General features: G+C 41.6%; 1 protein-coding gene and 1 long non-coding RNA gene across 2 annotated transcripts in view; one reads left to right on the top strand and one right to left on the bottom strand.

Moving 5' to 3' along the window:
* Nucleotides 1-372: 372 nt before the first annotated feature.
* LOC119140761 (DDB1- and CUL4-associated factor 12-like) overlaps nt 373-21,078 on the bottom strand; it is a 30,756-nt gene continuing 10,050 nt past the window's right edge. The window contains exon 4 of the transcript XR_005101698.1: nt 373-997. The gene's annotated coding sequence lies outside the window, so the exon portion shown is untranslated. The remainder of the gene's footprint in view (nt 998-21,078) is intronic.
* On the top strand, nt 3,130-8,674 carry LOC119140767. Its single transcript, XR_005101703.1, has 3 exons — nt 3,130-3,348; nt 4,033-4,209; nt 8,014-8,674. It is a non-coding gene; the product is annotated as an uncharacterized LOC119140767 (long non-coding RNA).

Here is a 21,078-nt window from a genome sequence, read left to right as displayed (position 1 = left end):
TTCATCTCAGAATGAACTAGCTCTGCATGTAAACAACTGGTGTCTCTGGTTGATAAACCTTGAGTTGCCTGTAACTTAAATTAAAAAAGGAACAGATAAAACAAATTCCTCTACATTTATTCTGATATAAGTTGGTATAAGTTATACCAGCAAAAGGATTTTTTTTGCTTCTAAGAACTTTCAACCTCTTAAAGAACAATTCCTAGCAATCATATTGGCCCACTTGTAGACAGTTTTAAAAGCACTAACAGATGATTATAAAAGTAGAAGTGTTCAAAAAATGCCTGCTTCTTGTTCCATGAAGAAGCAGGATGCTCTAATAGTGTCACAGTGGGACAGAAGAAATAGCTGGTTGTTAGCTTATGGACTGACTAGTGCAAAGTAACATTTGGCAGTCAGAAATGGTTTTCTATCACCAAGCCCTAAGGTGTCTACACCCAAGAGTTCATAGAAGCATAGAATGGTTTGGGCCATAAGGGGCCTGTGGGTTGGAAGGGACCTTTAACAATCATCTAGTCCAACACCACCCCCCCAGGTTCTTTAAGAGCTGGCCAGGGAAACTTCTGGCTTCATGGAAATAATTTTAATCTTTGGAAATTTTAAGAGGCTGGAAGCATGACACTGTTTGAGCAGGGCACAGAGGGGTGACCAGATACCTTGATGTCACAGGCAAAATAATGGAAAACTGATAAGGGACTTTGTTAATAGAGAATTCAAGGCTAGATATACAGTTAATTCCAGGCAACAGGATTGTGTAGAAAATAAGTCTGTTTAACAAAACCCTATTTAATTCTTAGAGATTGTTTAGCTGATAAAGGTAACAGTAGGCACATCACAATTAAATCAGGGAGTATGACAAAACAAACTAAGCACTCACCATTAGCAGAGCATGCACTACACAGATTACAACTGCCAGCATCCTCCCCAAAACAGGTGTTTATAACGAGGCTCTACAGGATCAATATCAGGCTCAGATGTGTTGAACTGTCTCAGCAATCTGGAAATAAGTACGGTCACCATAAATAAATAGTTTTGTGAAAAAGGTTGGAGGTATGGAAAATAACAATGGAGTTAAGGTGGTTGTACAGATCAATTTCAGGTTCTGGTCACATGAAAATGCATCACCTTATTCATACAGCCAAATTACAAGGTGAGAAAACTTGGACCAGGGGCCACAGGGAGCACCTACAGAAGAGGGTATGTCTCCAGGCACATACCGACTCTAAAGGACGATCAAGCAGTCCAACATGAATTCCCAGGATGATGCTGAGACATGAGGGACTAACGCAGCCTGTGCATGTTAGGGATTTTAATGGCCTGGGCTGTATGAAAGCTAGATACAATGATATCATTACCCTACCTTCAATGCTGTGAATTAATGAACGGCATCTATATCAGAAAGGTTTGCTTCCACAACTGAAATGGCAATCCCTTTCAAATACAAATGTTGCTGAAGCCTTGCTTCTGCATGCATATTAACACAATATAACATATTGGATCCCATTTCTAGACAGCATCTTTAAGAGTTTCACCCCAAGTCTAAATGCAGCAGCAATCCCTGGTATGCCCAAGGGTAACATCTCTTGAGACAACCTCACTTTGCATCCAAGATTTTCAATTGTTCCACTATAACTAGAGAGAATTCCTAATTGCCTGCAAACTCAACTCTGAAAGCCAAGCTTGGTTTCTTTGTGCAGTCTCTCATTGACAGAGTCTGGGTATGACTGGATACGTTGTCTTTCTGAGGCAACTGGAGTATGTTTTAGAGAAAGGTAGTGCTGTTGATGGAGGTGTTATGGGTTGAGGCTGTAAGAATAGTTTGCAGAGAAGAGCAGTATTTTTATTAGACCAGGTGACGCAACTGGGGGGAAAAACAGGCACAAAGAAAATACAAACTTCAGACTAAATAGTGAAAAACTGCTCTGAACTTCAGCTCAGTTGGACTAATTGTCCGATGAGTCTGAGGGGCAAGGGTTGGTAGTCTGGAAAGTAGAAGAGAGCATTAGCAAGAGGAGGGAAGATACACAGCAGCCTGAGCCTGTGAAGAATAGATGATTTTCATTTTTTGTCTGTAACACAGAAGAAGAGCAGACTTCTGAACCAGGAACAGGGTATATTTTTAACACAAGTGGTTTCCCCCCACTCCCAAATGTGACTGGTAAGTAGAATGCCAAAGCACCAGAACAGTGGTTTCCAGCCTGTCGTACATAGACTGCAAGCTATTTAAGAAATCTGCAGTAGGTAACTGAGAAAAGCAATCCTGAAGTAATCTTAATCATACAGTCTGGCAGGATTTGCACCTGCACTGGATTATTCTTTAGTATTTGGAAAACTGAAAAGGTAGCAAATCCTTGTAACAGCAGATAAAGTCCTGACATAGGCAGCAGATATAATTTGCCTGCCAGGCTTAATCAAACCCTTGCTGTGTTTAGTGCAGGGTCTCCTCTCCAAGCCTGATGTACTGAATATTTGGAGCAAAGGCCTGTGCCCCCGAGCATCCATCAGTTTATTCCTTTAGCTCTCCTCTGGAAGCTTTGGCAGTGAAATATGACATTTTCTCATTTCTATTTACTCCATGTACAGCAGAGAGGAGTCTACAGTGCTTTTGTCCTGGTATCCTTGTCTAATTTTTTCCTATTCCAAATGCTACTGGGCTAGATGCTGTGTGATATTTGGAGACACTGAATAGTGAATGCTGTACCACTTATCTAAAGGATGACGCACCTATGTTTAGTTAAAAGTCGGGAAATGTCCAAGGACCCTTATTGCCACATGACGGATGCATAGACTGCTAAGTCCTTGGGTTGGTTTTCTTTAAAAGGGACATTTTGCCTTAGATTCCTGTTGTACATGCAACGTGGCAAAGATGGAGACTTTAAACATGACCGCTAAGGAATAGAGTCTGCGTAGAGACAACTCCTCAAGGACATTGTCCAGGCACAAGATATGTTAATGTTGTTAACTTGAAGATATACTAAGTCCTTGGATGGAATGTGCTAATTGTCCAGGTGTGAGATATGTTAATGAGTTCACGGAAAGTTAATGAATAGACATGAGTGACTTGTATAAAGAGGGGGCTGAAAGGTTCCCTTGGTGTGCATGACTTTGGTGGAGCGATCCCCCATGCACCCAGTGCTGCCGAATAAAGATAACCTCCGCTCACTCAAATATTGGTGACTGATTCTTTAAATCAATTTGGCACCCCAGGTGAGACCTGGTCTGCTCGGCTGTGGGACCCATTGAGAGCGGGGACTCCCTAGGGTACCCCCGGGGATTTTCCCGGACGGGCTCCTCGTCTCATCTGGACCACCGCAGGAACACACAAGGACTCAATCTTGCGGAGCAAAGGTACTATCTTTATTCAAATATTATATTAATATTATATTTAGAACAGTACTGTTTTGTTCTGGATATTTCTGGTTCTGGGGACCGGTCCATCTATAAAGCTGTCTGTAAGGCATAAGATTTCTGTGTGCTTATGCAGGGTGGCGTATGCCAGGTAGCTAGCACAGCAGGCATACAGCTGATTCTGATCTGGTAATTTATGTTTTAGTCTGAAGATTAAAACATCGTGTAATTTGAAGTCAATCCATATACATAGGATTGATATTCGATTCGGTTCTGGTATTTGTTTCGATATTGAGGTAATATCGGAACCCTTATTCTGTTTTAGTGTTTGTTTCGATATTAAGGTAATATCAGAACTCTGATTCTGTTTTCATATTTGTTTCAATATTAAGGTAATATTGGAAATCCGTGTTTTAGTCGGAAGACTGAAACGTTTGATAATTTGGAGTCAATCCGTGTATACAAGATTAATAATTATAGGATTAATATTAAATATTATACTTACTTTATGTTGGAAATGTGAGAACATTTCTGTATAATATGAATGTTGGTGTGTGAGTACTGTTTTGAGCATCCGAGGGGTGAGTGTAAACCTCTATATGTTTTAAAGTGCATATAGTGTAATAAATTATTGAGTATATGTTGGGGGTTGCTGCTAAAAGAAAAAAATTCGTCTCTGAGCAGTTACTCTGTGCTGTTTTGGCATCAATTTGGCGAGCCAGCCAGGAGAACTCTCCACCAGTGCTGGAATCCAGGGGCCTGGGGACCCTCAGGGCCCCCAACTGCATCTTCTGTCGGCAAGACTCCCCTACCCCTCGGCTTCTCACACAAGTGGACAAGGACTTCTGCACAACATAAAAGGTATTTATATTTATTCTTTGTTTTGAATATTTGATTGTCTTAAGATTTGGTTTTACCCCATAAGATGAAGGACCACAGGGTTGAGAAGAAGGGACGCCTTCTGAAAAGGGTAATAGCCCTATTTGATTGTCTTAAGATTTGGGAAGCTAAAAACTTCCTTTAGGTTGTCTTAAAATTTGGGGAATTCCTAGAATGTAACAACTGAAATAGCGCTCTGTGTCTTGTTTGTTCTATGTGTTGTCTTGTTACGTGTTCAAAATTGGAGTTATGAAATGTATGTTGGAAAAAAAAATCTGGTAATTCTAGGCAAATAGCTGAAAACTTAACACTCTGCTTAAGGCCAGAAAAAATTAGAATATGTTTTTTGGCAATTGTTCATTGAAATGCATACTTTGTGTGATAACGCGAACTGTCAGCGTTCCTAGAGTTGTATGTAAGCGCACGGTACCTTGTAATATACTGCCCATGTGACTGACGGCTGTCCGGAGAGTGTGATGTGTGTGAGTGTCACTGCGAAGCAAGTGAGGAGTCCCGATCTGCGTGTCTGTGTTCCCCGCAAGGGGCCGGCCAGAGACGGACGAGCGATTGAAAAATCAATTTATGAAGTGTTGGAACGCATAATTGGAAATTAAAGAGGGAGACTATGGACAAAACATTAGAACTAACATCATTTGGAAAAAGCACGAATTAACCTCTGCCCTTAGTGTCGTAGGTGCTGTCTGTATACTCGAACAAAGGGTGGCAAGTGTCTAAGATATATTATCTCCTCGCAAAAAAAAAAATTAATAATAAGAATAATGAGACCAAGAAATAAGGCTAAACAGAGGTCTTGAACTGTGGTGTGTGTTCTGAGATAAGTATGGTGACTCCAGTAATAACTAATACATTGTAGACAAATACCAGACTTATTATGAAGATGGGGGGCAGACTGAGCCAAGAAATAAATACCAAAACACCCCTGGGATGTATTTTGAAGCATTGGAAAGAATTTGGCGGAATTCCCGGAGGAAATTTGAACAAAAAGACATTTTAAAAATATTGTCAGAATTCGTGGCCTTTGTATACATTAGGTGATGGTGAAAGATGGCCACTCTGAGGAAGTCTTATATTACAACACAATTTTAGAGCTTATGCTGTTTCTTCGTAGAGAACAAAAGTGGGATGAAGTAATGTGTGCAGATATGTTTGTGTGACAGGAGGAGTGCGGGACTAACACCACCTGATCTTTGATTATGGCTCTAGAAAAGGATAGGGAAAAACTGAGACCTAAACTAGAAAGATGTTCTTGTTGAAATTTTTGTGTGTTTAAAAAAAAAAAAAAAAAAAAGGAGCTCAGGTTGTGGTTCCTTCTGTGGAGCAACCAGAATGAAACACGTTGTAAGATAAAAAAACTTGTACTAATGTATGTAAGATCTGAAGGGGTGGGTGGGTGTGTGGGGGGGTGTGTGGGGGTGTGTGTGTGTAGAATCAAAGACCTTGTGAAAGTGTTGGGGTGAGTTTGTACAAACCCCCGTACCAGTTCGAAGGTGCGGCTGAGTCATGCAGGGTGTTTGCTGTTTGTCTGCAAAGGCATGATATGTAAGAACACAGGCTTAAAGCAACAAGGAGCAGATTTGCATTCAGGGTAAGAAAGAGTCAAAACAGAAGTGCTGCTGCAGAGGCAGGCTTGTGTAACCTGCAGAGCAGGAAGAGCATCTCCTGCCCCGAATCCTTCTGCTGGTGAGGAGGAGGGGGTTGCTGTTGCTGACAATTGAGCAGAAGGACCTGGAAAATGTTACCCCAAGTGCTGCAGCATTTGAAGTACAACAGGACCGGTAATGGCCCCTCTAGGGCAGGCAACGGGTCTGAGGAGAATAAAGGTGCATCTTTGATGGGGAAATTTAGATGTTTGAAAGTTGGTTGTGAAAGACTTATCAGGATGATCTAATAGAACTAGATAAAGGTTTGAGTTGATTGTTACTAGATAATCGTGATGTAGAAAAAATGAGGTGGAATTTTTAGTGATTACAAAACCAACTTATTTGATGTTAAACTTCAGTGAAAAGAATTTGTTACAGTTGTGGGAGCTGCTGGCCACCAGGAAAACATCCTGAAACCTTTAAAGTACAAACTAAGAAAACAAATAAGAATGCCAAATTCACCAAAATCTTTGTTGGGATGAGATTTATTAGAACATCTAGACATTTAAAGAAGGAGAAATGAAAACAAAAGTTAAAAATGATCAAGTGATTGAAATCTTGAGCTTATCTTTAATTCAACAGAAAAGTGGAAAAGAGGACCTCCCTGAAGTAAAAGAAATCTTTAACCAGGTGTATCTGGAAATAAATTCCAGGTAAGGCAAAAAAATGCTTTACCTGTCACAGTAAAAACGAATAAGCGGGAGGCCTGCCTAGTTCAGGTAAAACAATATCCCTTGGTCAGCAAGGCTGTGGGGGATACTGGCAGAAAAACTGAGATAAAATACACTCTGTAGTAGTTCTACTAATGTAAATCTGTGTGTTTTTCCATGACAGTGACTTGTTATGGGATGTGCAGATGAAACTCTGCATTGACAACAAAGTACAAGGAATAAGGTTGGTCAGGTGCCTCCTACCATAGTCAAGGGCAAGACTGGGTTGGCCTCTGTGTTTGCCACCAAGAAGAATCTTGAGCTCCGCTGTTGGCTGCAACCCAGTAGGCATTGAGCGGTGGGAACGTATGCCATGCCAGACCTTGATGTGAGGAATGGCCCCCTCTGTTATAAGAGGGTCATCCAGGAAGGAAGAACATAAGATGACCCATTGAGGCACTGATTTGGAAATTGGAAACCACCTGGCCGACCATGAGGCCAGACAAGTAGCAGAGGAGGTAGGAAAGGAGGAATTATCCTTAATACCAGATGGTAAAATCCAAACTGTAAGTACAGATCAGCAAACAAACTATTCTAAAGAAGACCTAAAGCTAATTCAGGACATGAATGGTAAAGTAAAATTAAAATAAGTGGGATTATTTGGCAGATGGCCGTATAGTGGCACCATCCAATTTAATATGGACCACAGCCCTAACAGAACATAATAAAACTCATTGGGGAGCTGATACGTTATATAAAAGTCTAAATAAAAAACTGATAGGGCGAAACTTATATACTGTAATAAAACAGGTGACTCAGCAATGCGAAGTGTGTTTACGTAATAATCCCAATGTAGCAAATAAAACAAAACTAGGGAACATTAGTAGAGGAAATTATCCAGGACAACAGTGGCAAGTTGATTTTTCCAAACTCCCAAGAAAAGGGGGGTACCGATATTTATTACTTATGACTGATACGTTTTCAGGTTGGCCAAAAACTTTCCCTTGTTGAACAAATAAAGCAAGAGAGGTAACGAAGGGATTGTTAAATGAAATTATCCCCCGCTTTGGGGTTCTGGCAACAATCTCTTCTGAAAAAGGCTCACACTTTTGTGCCAAAATAATACAAGTACAGTATTAAGAATAGATTGGCAATTACACACTCCTTATAGGCCTCAAGCAAGTGGGCAAGTGGAAAAGAATGAACCGCGAAAATAGGACAAGAGACAAATCTAACTTGGCCACAATCTCTTCCCTTGGTATTATTAAGAATACGAACTAAACTGAGAACAAAGGAGAATTTGAGCCCTTTCAAAATATTATACGGGAGACTGTACCAGTTATAATTTGCTGGAGAAGATTTAAAGCAGTTAGGAGAGGGATATTTGTGTGAATACGTGAAGGCCCTCCAGAGACAACTAACAAGGGCCAGAGGATTAGGTCAACCAGTCCATTCCTTTAAATCTGGTGATAAAGACTTTTTCAGGGAAACCTTTGGAAGAAAAGTGGGAAGGACCCTATCAGGTGCTGCTGACAACCTTCACTGCCATCAAGATAAGAGAACAACCAGCCTGGATTTGCTACTTGTTGATAAAGAAAGCTCCTGAAAAATCATGGGCCATTACCCCGGCAAGACCCATGGGACTACAGTTCTTTAGATCGTAATTATAATAGGGTGATCCTCTACAAGAAGAGTGGAATGGACCCTATTGAGTATTGTTGGCCACCTTTACTGCAATCAAGATGAAGGAGGAACCTGATATTGACTGGTTAAGAGAGACACAATGGACTGTCAAAAGAATCAGGGAATATTTGAGTAAAGTTATTCTGGTCTTGATTGTAACAGTTGAAAGGATTTTAGAAACTGAAGCATGGGTAAACAATACCCATCTTCAAACATTGCAAATGATTGTTAATGCCACGAAAGCTAAGGAATGCTGGATATGTACCTCTCTTCCTAAAGGAGGCCTGGTAACACCCCTGTATGGGGTGGCCTCTCAAAACTGGAATTATCTTGATGACAAATGGCCTACCTGGCCAGACTTTTGGAAAAAGCCAGGCGATGGTGGAGGATTGTGGCGAATGAAGAGACGGGACGCAGCTTGATGCAAGCAAATGTCCATTTATTGTACACAATCACGAGTTTATATATGTTTTCAGAACCTGCGTGCTTTAAACAGATTGGTTCTTTAAGCTAAGCATTACATACTAGGCAATCCCTGATTGGTGGTTAACTACCAGCAATTAACCACAAGGTGTTACCTTTCCTTGGCGCCATCCATCTCCCACTCCCCTGTGCTCTGCAAACACGCCTCATCATGTTAATTGTTGTCTAGACAAGCTCGAGCACATTCCCCTCAGCTAACTGATTGCCATGCATGGTCCTAGTTTGCAGACCCTCCTGCATCTCCCCCTTCCTGTTGCACAAAAGAACCCCTGAAACCAAGCAAAACCAAGGCACATGTAACAGAACAAATAAAAAACCAACTAAGACATATTATCAATGTCAAAATAACCCACTGTCTTTGTTCCGTACAATTTTACAATTTCCCCTTTTTGTTTTTGAACAGCTAGTACCAGGTTTGCCATGTTCTGCAGGGCCCTTGCAAACATGACAGCAACCAAGGTAACAGCAAACAAACAATACTGCCAATTGAGTGAATGGATGCCAAAAAGGCTGACATTTTCTCAGATTTTGATAACATGTTGCTGCAATGGGGCGCCTAAAATCCACGCAGCACATACCATCCAAATCCTCACAGCCATGTCCTTGAGCCAACAACAAAAAGCAGTGGCAATTTTGACTCACATTCTGAACTGCCTACCAAACAAGGTGATTTAACTCTTTAATGCTTTCCCTGCTGTTACTCTGGATAAGAGAAGAACCGCTGCGACACGTTCCCATCATAGCCTCCTACTACATTAGCATCTACAGAAAGACAATTATCGACATTCAAAGTGTAAACAATATCAGCTTCTTTTGGATTAACATTATACATAGGTGGAAGGGCACACCAAACAAGAACTGGTTCAGTCAAAAAGTTTGAAACATCGCATGCCTTCTCTGAACATACCTCTGGGGTCATTCCCATCATTCCCTCTCTTTTTTATGCAAAGAGAAACACTTTTACCATAACAGAGAAGCCCCTATTTACATCTCTGAGCCAGGACACAAACCGCAGCTGTATGCTCCACCAGGCTCAGGGCAGAAATCATTCATGTAGTTACATAGCTATATATCTCTACAAGCGTGCAGACACCTATTAAACACTAGATAACCATGTTTATCTTTCCTATTCTCCTTCACAATACCCAGCTGTTCTCTCATCTCTTGTTAGGTCAAATATTCTCCGGTTTCCTCTCCTATCTCTCTCTTCAGACATTCTCTATCCTCCTCTTTTTTGCTTGTTAATTGCGACGAGGCAAAGGGGGTGTGTAGCTGGGTGACCATGACCTGCTTTATTTTACAATCAACTAAACACTGAATACAGAAAAAAAAAGGTATGGGAGACATAAAGCAAACATCAATAAGGTGGTTAAAGATAATTATAATAAATCCTGTAATACTTTTGAGTCATGGCCCAAAGTTTCCCAGCCGTGAGAAGAGACCAAAGGCATCCCGCCCCTGGCTCTGTTGCAGATCTTTGTTTTAAGGCTTTTGAGTTTTGTATACTTTTGTAAATTAATTCACAGTGGTCACTCAGATTCACGTAACACATCCTATCAAAGTCTTCACACTTGTGTCCCTGTGCTAATAATAAAAATCAATAGCAACTCGGTTCTGTAGCAACATATGATGGACAGAATCAACATCTGTTAATAAGCCAGAAATAGTATTTGTAGTATTACTTTGTTCAGCAAGCTAGCAGCCTAATTTACTAAGCAAGTTAAGAGCGTGTACTATTCTTACAGAAGAGATTAGAGAAGCAAAAATGTGTTATGCTGCATTCCAGAACTCAGCCTGAGAATTACAGTCTGCTGTGAGTTCTGCGTTACAATCATTTGACACATGTTGGGGTTGCGATTGTGAAAGTTGCCCGTTTACAATTTTCATTGGCATTATCACAGCTAGTTGTTTTAAAAGCAACCCTTGAGCTTCCTGATGTTCGACTTGTTGCAAAATATTCTGAAGCCAATCAATCAAGTTAGTATTAAAGTTAGTGACTCTCTAGGACCCTGCAAGACTGTGGCAAGACTCCCGCATCCGGACTGCCTTAATAGCCATCTCATTCATTTGCAAACAGTTGTCCCTGGGATACCTTGCCTGAGTCACAGAATCGGCACAGTTAATTTTCTCCAGCCAACTGCTCATAGTTAACAGCAATTCCCCGATTAAGGTTTTCAGTCAAGGCCACTACACATAGCTCACAAATATCAAATAACCACATCATATACTGTATCAGTTAGTACCATACAAAGCAGTAACTTCCAATCATGCAGTGTGAGTGTATAAGGCTCTGCCATCACTTCAAGAAGGGACATAGCAAATGTATTATGAATCCTCCCTTCCCGCACTGCTTTGCTTAACTCTTTAACAGCCTCGTATTGCACAGGCTGCCACTCTGCAGGTTGATTTGTCTGACAAAATACTGAACATGCCATAGCGACTCCCAAAACCTATCACTGAAGTGTTTCCCACTTGCATTCCTGCCACCAATCCCTCAGACCCCCTTTCACCCTCCCCAAAAATACAATCAATGCATCAAGAGAGACAAGGGGATGGGGGAAAGGTCTAGCTCCTTTTCCAGATCTATAGGACCTGGATCAAAAGGTTTATCAGTGTCAATAAAATCATTGTCCGAGTTGTCCTGTTCCCGTGCTTGCTCCTGTGTTGTGAGGGTCGCTGCAATCAGTGACAGAAGCTTTGGGGGCAGAGGAGGTGTGGACAGAATCGCCATCGCTGACGGTGGAATTTACAGCTTCCTCTGGTTTAGCACCGTTAGTAGAATTAGTCCACACTTGGCAAAGAGTAGTCAGAATTTGCCACCAAGATGCTAAATGCATTCCCGACACGGAGTTCCCCTCCGCGGCAGCATCATACAATTGGCTGCTGTATGTACACACTTTCATTCTTTCAAAGTCTCTAAAGTTTCTTGGCTGCTCACCTGTCTCGATGAATACAGGTGTTATCCTCGGGGTTTAGGTTGTCCGCCTGGTCCAGACAGCAAGACAATCGTTCAGCCAAGCCGTCTCCTCCGGAACGCAGCCCTCTTCCATGAGCTGTCTTTTTTCCGTCCTTATTCTTCCAAGGCTTCGGAACACCACCATAGGGGTCACCATTTGAGGAGATTGAGGCACGGACTCCCAGATCTGACTAGAAGACCCTTCATGAGTCCATATACGTCTCTTTCTGGGGACGAAGCCTGATTCCCCGTTACGGATTTCCCACAGCTCACCTCTCAACTCCGGAGGGATTTCTGGCCGGCTCCTGCTTCCTTTCAGCAGATCATTCAAAGTTCTGTGGGATTCGCTGCATGTCGCTCAGATAGGCGATTCGAGAGCCCTTCACGTTAGATCCTTAAACGCATCACGTTGGGGTCACCAATTTGCGGCGAATGAAGAGACGGGACGCAGTTTAATGCAAGCAAATGTCCATTTATTGTACACAATCACGAGTTTATATATGTTTTCAGAACCTGCGTGCTTTAAACAGATTGGTTCTTTAAGCTAAGAATTACATACTAGGCAATCCCTGATTGGTGGTTAACTACCATCAATTAACAGCAAGGTGTTATCTTTCCTTGGTGCCATCCTTGGTGCCATCCGTCTCCCACTCCCCTGTGCTCTGTAAACATGCCTCATCGTGTTAATTGTTGTCTAGACAAGCTCGAGCACATTCCCCTCAGCTAACTGATTGCCATGCATGGTCCTAGTTTGCAGACCGCTCCTGCAGAGGATATTGCCTATTTTATGATAAAACATACGAGTTGCGTCCCAGATTTGATTTACAAATATCAAACCTAACCACCACAATATTTATGAAAAGTGATAATAACTGTCGTTGAAAGCTCGAAGCAAGACAGGGGGAGCATGTCCTGGAAACCCAGGGCAAAACATTTGTTCCCAGTCTGATGGGTGGAATGATTACTGAATGTATACATAGACCAAAATAATCAAATTGAAACAGATATCCATAAGATATGGAACAGGTTTCAGATCTTACATGAAGTTACTAAAGATGATTTATCATGGAATTTTAAGGCCATATGGGACAAATTAACTTTGTGGTTACCTAATCTGGAATGGTTAAAGCATGCTTTTGTTATAATGCTCATTGTAATAGTTTTAGGTATACCAATATGTGTATTACTTCAATGTTTTGTTTGGTGCTATCAAAGAATGATCATAGGGTACAGTGATTTTTTTATAGTTGTAAAAGAATTTACAATAGTTGTTAGAAAAGGGGGGAATGAATAATGGGCCATGTATGATTTATTTAAAGATCAGTGTGCTCATGTTCATCTGAGGAGACCTTTATTGTTGACTTGAGGATGTACTAAATCCTTGAATGGGTGACATAGGGAGTGTGCTAATTGTCCAGGCACAAGATATGTTAATATTGTTAACTTGAAGATATAATAAATCCTTGAATGGGAGTGTGCTAGTTGTCCAGGCACAAGATATGTTAATGTTGTTAACTTAAAGATATACTAGGTCCTTGAATAGGAATGTGATATGGAGAAATAGTGTGAAATGGGGATAATGGACATGGATTGTGATTGTATGTGTCTGCTTAAGGAATGTGGGTATGGTGACTAGTCATGGGTGCGGTGACAACTACAGTTTTGAGGAGACGCCAGCCCCTCTTCCTCTAACAAAGGGGAGACGCCTGCCCTTCTTCCTCTAACAAAGGGGCTATTTAAAAGAGAATAAGAAAAGATGAGAGACATTCAAATGCTATCTAGAGGGAGGGAGTGCTAAGTCTCCTTGCTGGAAAGATTGGGTGGTCACAATCACCTGAAGAAGATCGGATGGTCACAAGAACATGAATCACCTACAAACCTGCAAGACCACCACATTCCAGGCAAAGGACGGATAAGCTAATTAACATACGAAGCGGGGTTTAGGTAACGAATATGTATAGGCGTTAATTGAATATTCATTTGTTCATTGTATAAATGTGAGATGGTTGGTCACTTCGGGCATGCACGCTTGTGGAGGAGCGATCCCCCGTGCATCTGCGCGCAATAAACATACCTACTTTATAACTTTCGAGTTATAGAGTCTAATTCCGCACGTCAAATGTGCTAATTGTCCAGGTGTGAGATATGTTAATGAGTTCACGGAAAGTTAATGAATAGACATGAGTGACTTGTATAAAGAGGGGGCTGAAAGGTTCCCTCGGTGTGCATGACTTTGGTGGAGCGATCCCCCATGCACCCAGCGCTGCCGAATAAAGATAACCTCCGCTCACTCGAATACTGGTGACTGATTCTTTAAATCGGGGAGAAACATTAAGAAACAAGATAGGTGCCCAGCTAAGAATGAAGAAAATTTGAATACCACTAAGTTTTAAAAGACTACAGTAAAAGTACAAAATATATGACTGCTTTTAAACAAATGCAGCCAAAGCCACAGCATACAATGACATAAATCTGGAAGAGAAACAAAAGTTAGCTTATTTCCAAGCAAGCTGGTACCTTCGCTACTCTTGAAATACGTACATCTGCAAATACCTCCAAAGCAGCCTGGCCTCTAAGAGTCCCGTCAAAGTCCTGATAGCTCAACTATATGTTTATTTTTCTTTGTCTCAGGAAGGACAAAGAACTACTATTCCAACTATTCATTATATAGGAACTAAAAATGAGCCACAAAGTTTTCCTGGATACAGTAAACCCCCACCAACCTCCAAACAGCGAGCTGTGCATATTTGTCCCTTTATTTTAAGCTTTGCACATAATTCAGTTCTTCCTGCTAGTAAAACATATGCACATCAGCAATTAGCATACCATATAACTTGACAACCAGAATTTAAAAAGCTGGGATTGCTTTGGCCATCTGCCAGAATTCCAAGGACCACACTTCATCTGTGAGAAACAGAGCAAACTGATCTATTGTTCTCTGCAGGAGAACTTTGTTCTAACAAGGAAACGGATGATGTAACAGAGAAATCCATCTTCCCTTTCTTTTAAAGAAATTCAGATATACAGCTTGCAACAGTGCTATCACTCAAGGATCAAGGCAGAGAGGCATGGCTAGGTACAACAGCTGTCATAGCCATGACTATGATCTGACTGTACTTTTCACACCCCATGAAGTTATGAGCTGTATGCTTATTTTTCTTTTGGTTTGCAGAAGTGGTGAGAAGTCATTTCAGCAAATGGCTCCCATGCTATATTGCTGTCCCCTTTTCAAACTGCCCCACTTCATTAACTAAGAAGCTTCATAAATCAATTTGCCAGAAGTAAAGACTGTGGCAGGGAATAGAATATCTGAGAACCAGAGTCTGAACCGTAAAAACTATTCTTCTCATATATAATACTGAGAGCAGAACTGTTTGCCAGGCTCTTCCGTCAAGTCTACTTCCATTTTTTGACCTGTCTTTCAGAGACAACATTTTTGGGGAAGGGGGGAAAAGTTACCAGGTCATTAAATAAGTCCCTTTCCCAGGCATCTTTAACTGAAAGCATTGTCTTTCTACAGCAAAATTAAAAAACCAGAACTATGAAACACAATTTCAAGGCGTCATGTAGACTCTCTCATATCCTCTGCTGCTGCCCCTGTGATATGGAGAAATAATGTGAAATGGGGATAATGGACATGGATTGTGATTGTATGTGTCTGCTTAAGGAATGTGGGTATGGTGACTAGTCATGGGTGCGGTGACAACCACAGTTTTGAGGAGACGCCTGCCCCTCTGCCCCTCTTCCTCTAACAAAGGGGAGACGCCTGCCCTTCTTCCTCTAACAAAGGGGCTATTTAAAAGAGAATAAGAAAAGATGAGAGACATTCAAATGCTATCTAGAGGGAGGGAGTGCTAAGTCTCCTTGCTGGAAAAGATTGGGTGGTCACAATCACCTGAAGAAGATCGGGTGGTCACAAGGACATGAATCACCTGAAGAAGATCGGATGGTCACAAGAACATGAATCACCTACAAACCTGCAAGACCACCACATTCCAGGAAACGGACTGATAAGCTAATTAACATACGAAGCGGGGTTTAGGTAACAAATATGTATAGGCGTTAATTGAATATTCATTTGTTCATTGTATAAATGTGAGATGGTTCGTCACTTCGGGCATGCACGCTTGTGGAGGAGCGATCCCCCGTGCATCTGCGCGCAATAAACATACCTACTTTATAACTTTCGAGTTATAGAGTCTAATTCCGCACGTCAGTTTGGCGAGCCAGGCAGGAGGATTTCTGCTCGGCTGAGGGACCAGCTGCGGAGCGGACGCTCCTAGGCGCGCCCCGGGAGATTTCCTCGGAGGAGCCTCCTCTTCTCAGCTGTTCACCCGGGAGCAGAAGAGAAACCCCTGGATCCACGGATAAAACGGTATGTTTAGTAACGGGGCGGCTGGTGAGACGCACGGAGACGTCTGGCGCGCAGCGTAGTCCCCAGGAGGAAAGGTACCTTGGGAGGGGGGTTGCTGACCAAGGGGTGGCCGCTAGCGATCTTGAGGGCAGATCGAGCAAACCCGAGGTTACTGCCATTCCTAAAAGCCCGGAGGCCTCGTGACGGAAAGCGGGGGGCGGGACGGAATAAGGCGGAATCTCACAGGAACAAGAGGGACCTCACAGCAAAAGTAAAAGGGAAACTTTTGCGTAGGAAAAAGAGGAAGCTAAAAACTTCCTTTAGGTTGTCTTAAGAATTGGGGAATTCCTGGAATGTAACAACTGAAATAGCGCTCTGTGTCTTGTTTGTTCTATGTGTTGTCTTGTTACATGTTCAAAACTCGGAGTTATGAAATGTATGTTGAAAAATATTAACATTCTGGTAATTCGTGGCAAATAGCGGAAAACTTAACACTCTGCTTAAGACCAGGAAAAATTGGGTTTTGTTTGTTGTTTGTTTATTGGCAATTGTTCATTGAAATGCATACTTTGTGAACTGTTAGTGTTCCTAAGAGTTTGTACATAAGTGCACGGTACCGTATAACATACTGCTTGTGTGACTGCGGGCTGCCCGGAGAGTGTGAATGGTGTGATTGAGATGCGCATTTTGATTTTCCGTGTATAGCTTAATTATTTTGACTAAGTGTGAGTGCAAGAGTGCTTGAGACAGGCGTTTGAGTAAAAAGCTATCCGCATTTCCAACCTTGGGTGGCTAAGGCGGCCGGAGAAAAACAAAGTAATTAAAATTGCAAAATGGGAAATGGAAGGAGTAAGCCCTGTGAAAAATCGCCTTTGGGTTGTATATTAAAACATTGGAGTGATATTGTAGGACAGGGTGGTACCGAAAATAGAAGGAAATTGGTTAAATATTGTAATCAGTGGTGGCCTTTGTATAAATTGGAGAGCGATGCGAAATGGCCTCAGGAGGGAGGAACGTTAGATTATAACACTCTCCTGCAATTAATGTTGTGTCTGAGAAGAGAAGGAAAATGGGACGAAGTATCATATGCAGACATGTTCTTCGTCCTCCAGGACAAACCTGAGTGGCAAAAGGCCTGTGGATTAGTACCCCCTCGGGATCCTATGGTACTAGCACTAGAAAGAGTGTGGGATTAACATCACCTGATCTTTGATTGTGGCTCTAGAAAAGGATAGGAAAAACTGAGACCTAAACTAGAAAGATGTTCTTGTTGAAATTTCTGTGTTTAAAAGCTCAGGTTGCGGTTCCTTCTGTGGAGCAACCAGAATGAAACACATTGTAAGATATAAAAACTTGTACTAATGTATGTAAAACCTGAGGCGTGTGTGTGTGTGTGGAGAATCAAAGACCTTGTGAAAGTGTTGGGGTGAGTTTGTACAAACCCCTGTACCCCCTCGAAGGTGCGACTGAATCATGCTGGGATGCATGGCAGGATGTTTTCTGTTTGCCTGCAACGGCATGATACGTAATAACAACAGACTTAAAGCAACAAGTAGCAGATTTGCATTCAGGGTAAGAAAGAGTTAAAACAGAAGTGCTGCTGCAGAGGCAGGCTTGTGTAACCTGCAGAGCAGGAAGAGCATCTCCTGCCCCGAACCCTTCTGCTGGTGAGGAGGAGGGGTTGCTATTGCTGACAATTGAGCAGAAGGACCTGACAATGTCACCCCAATTGCTGCAGCATTTGCAGTGCAACAGGACCGGTAACGGCCCTTCTAGGGCAGGGAATGGGTATGAGGTGGAATTTTAGTGAATACAAAACCAACTTACTTGTTAAACTTCAGTAATAAATAAATAAATAAATAAATTTGTTACAGTTGTGGGAGCTGCTGGCCACCAGGAAAACATCCTGAAACCTTTAAAGTACAAACTAAAAAAAAAAAACAAATAAGAATGCCAAATTCACTAAAATCTTTGTTGGGATGAGATTTATTAGAACATCTAGACGTTTAAAGAAGGGGAAATGAAATTAAAAGTTAAATATGATCAAGTAATTGAAATATTGAGCTTATCTTTAATTCAGCAGAAAAGAGGAAAAGAGGACCTCCCTGAAGTAAAAGAAATTTTTAACCAGGTGTATCTGAAAATAAATTCCAGGAAAGGTGAAAAATGCTTTACCTGTTACAGTAAAATGATAAGGGGGAGGCTTGCCTAGTTCAGAAAACCAATATCCCTTGGTCAGCAAGGCTGTGGGGATATTGGCAGAAAAAGTGAAATACACTCTGTAGTAGTTCTACTAATGTAAATCTGTGTGTTTTGCCATGACAGTGACTTGTCATGGGATGTGCAGATGAAACTGCATTGACAACGAAGTACAAGGAATAAGGTTGGTCAGGTGCCTCCTACCATAGTCAAGGGCAAGACTGGGTTGGCCTCTGTGTTTGCCACCAAGAAGAATCTTGAGCTCCGCTGTTGGCTGCAACCCAGCAGGCGTTGAGTGGTGGGAACATATGCCATGCCAGACCTTGATGTGAGGCATGGCCCACTCTGAGGCACTGATTTGGAAATTGGAAACTGCCTGGCCGACCATGAGGCCAGACGAGTAACAGAGGAGGTAGGAAAGGAGGAATTATCCTTAATACCAGATGATAAAATCCAAACTGTAAGTACAGATCAAGAGCCAAACTATTCTAAAGAAAACTTAAAGGTAATTCAGGACATGAATTATAAAATAAAATTAAGTAAGTGGATTTATTTAAGGGATGGTTGTATAGTGGTACCATCCAATTTAATGTGGACCACAGCCCTATTATTAATAAGACGCATTGGGGAGCTGATACTTTATATAAAAGTCTAAATCAGAAATTGAAAGGGCGAAACTTGTATACTGTAATAAAACAGGTGACTCAGCAATGTGAAATGTGTTTACGCAATAATCCAAATACAGCAAATAAAATAAAACTAGGGAACATTAGCAGAGGGAATGTTCTAGGGCAACATTGGCAGATCGATTTCTCAGAACTTCCTAGAAAAGGGGGGTATCGATATTGGTACTAATGGATACCTTTTCAGGTTGGCCAGAAGCCTTCCCATGCAGAACTGCTAAAGCCCGGGAAGTGACCAAAATACTACTCCAAGAGATAATACCTAGGTTTGGAGTCCCAGCGGTAATGTCCTCGGATAGAGGACCACATTTTGTGTCCAGAATAGTGCAACAGATTAGCCACCATCTAGGAATAGATTGGCAATTACATACCCCATACCGACCACAATCGAGTGGCCAGATGGAAAAGATGAATCATCTAATCAAACAACAGATTGTCAAGTTAGGCCAAGAAACAAATCTAACTTGGCCCCAGTCTTTGCCATTAGCTCTTACACGAATTCGAACTAGACCGAGAGCAAAAGAGGGGCTTAGCCCATTCGAAATATTATATGGACGACTCTATGGGGTACAAAAGGGGATGTCTTCACAGATTGGTGAAGAAACAATGACTTCCTATATGGTGGCACTAAACAAACAATTAATAAGAATTGAGAAGCATGTGATGGGAACACGCAGTAGGGGTCTGGATGGACCTGTTCACGATATACAACCAGGAGACTATGTATACGTTAAGTGTTTTGCAGATAAAACCCTGGAACCACAGTGGACCGGACCTTTTCAAGTCCTACTCACCACCTACACTGCAATCAAGGTTGAGGGACAGAATTCTTGGATTCACCATACCCGGATTAAGAAAGCCCCTGCAACTTCTTGGAAAGTAACCCCAGATAAAAAAGAACTGAAACTCAAATTTACTCGGACAAATGGGAACAATGTGGGTGGCAAGTAAGTGAACCTGAGCGGTTGCGGATCCACCATATGGGAAGGGCACTACAACAAACAATATAGAACAAGAGTCGGGGACTGAGCCAGTGGCCAGGCTCGCCCAACTTGTTATTAGTAAGCCCCAACTCAAACAAAGATATTTTTGATCAAAACAGATTTTAACGTTTAGATTCTTAAAATGATCAATAGTGGGTTTAAACCATTTGTGTTTTTTTGTACCCTCTCTCTTGCCTACAACCAAGAGCCTGATAATTGGCCTTGGAATCATGCTCAGAAAAAACACACTGGAATAATGGGAAAGGTGGACTCAAAGACGAAACTAGCTATGGTGGTTTTTTCTGAAAATGAGGTGTACCAAAGGAATCAATGGGATCGGGAGGATGTACACAAAGTCGACCGATTATGGGGAAAATTAGGAGATAAGATAAAAGTAGGATGTCAAACATATAATGAAAAGGATAACACCAAGATTTCGGGAGACACCCAGATTAATGTCAGAAAGGTAGATAAGGAATTTACCCTTCTAAATACAACCATGTGCTTTAATTCACGGGAATGTTGGCACAACTTTACCTTAACCGAGCCCATCTTTATAATATGCCTAGGAAAGGAATCCCCAAGAACAGCTCTGACTTATAAGATCAAAATAACAATCATGCTAACCACTGTTCCTACCACCACCACAGTTACAACAACCCCATTAACACTTGATCTTAAATTAACTAAACCAGATCCAAAGATTTATACAATTGGACCATATGTAATCAGAAATACAGGTCAGCAACAAATGTTGTTTAACCCAGAATGGTCTCTCAAAAGAACAGAGTTAAAAATACAAGTCAATGTTTCTGATGTTAAGCCATCCTGTTCCCCCTTCTTACGAACCTCTTATGAGGGATGGACAACTTGGTTAAGAAAAAGGGGAAATATTTATCGAAACAGAATAGTGAGAGATGTAACTGGAATGTTGGGAACAGGACTCGGAGTATTAAATTCCATAGACTCAGAGGTGATAATGAATAAACTAGCCGCCACCACGGCCGATCTATCAAAACTACAACAACCACTAAAATCTTCATTATTGGCATTAGGGGCACATCAATGGTTGATATCGAAGGTACTCCCCAGGTGGGAACAAATAAACATGGAAGATCATCAACTCATCACTAAGGCATTAGGTGGTTTACAGGATGACGTCGCCCTGGCTCTAAGTTGCATCCAAGCCCAAATGTGGA

The sequence above is a fragment of the Falco rusticolus genome, chromosome W (assembly GCF_015220075.1).
Source record: "Falco rusticolus isolate bFalRus1 chromosome W, bFalRus1.pri, whole genome shotgun sequence".
Lineage (NCBI taxonomy): Eukaryota > Metazoa > Chordata > Aves > Falconiformes > Falconidae > Falco > Falco rusticolus.
The sequence above is the reverse complement of the archived record's forward strand: the minus strand, read 5'-3'. Positions and strand labels throughout refer to the sequence as shown.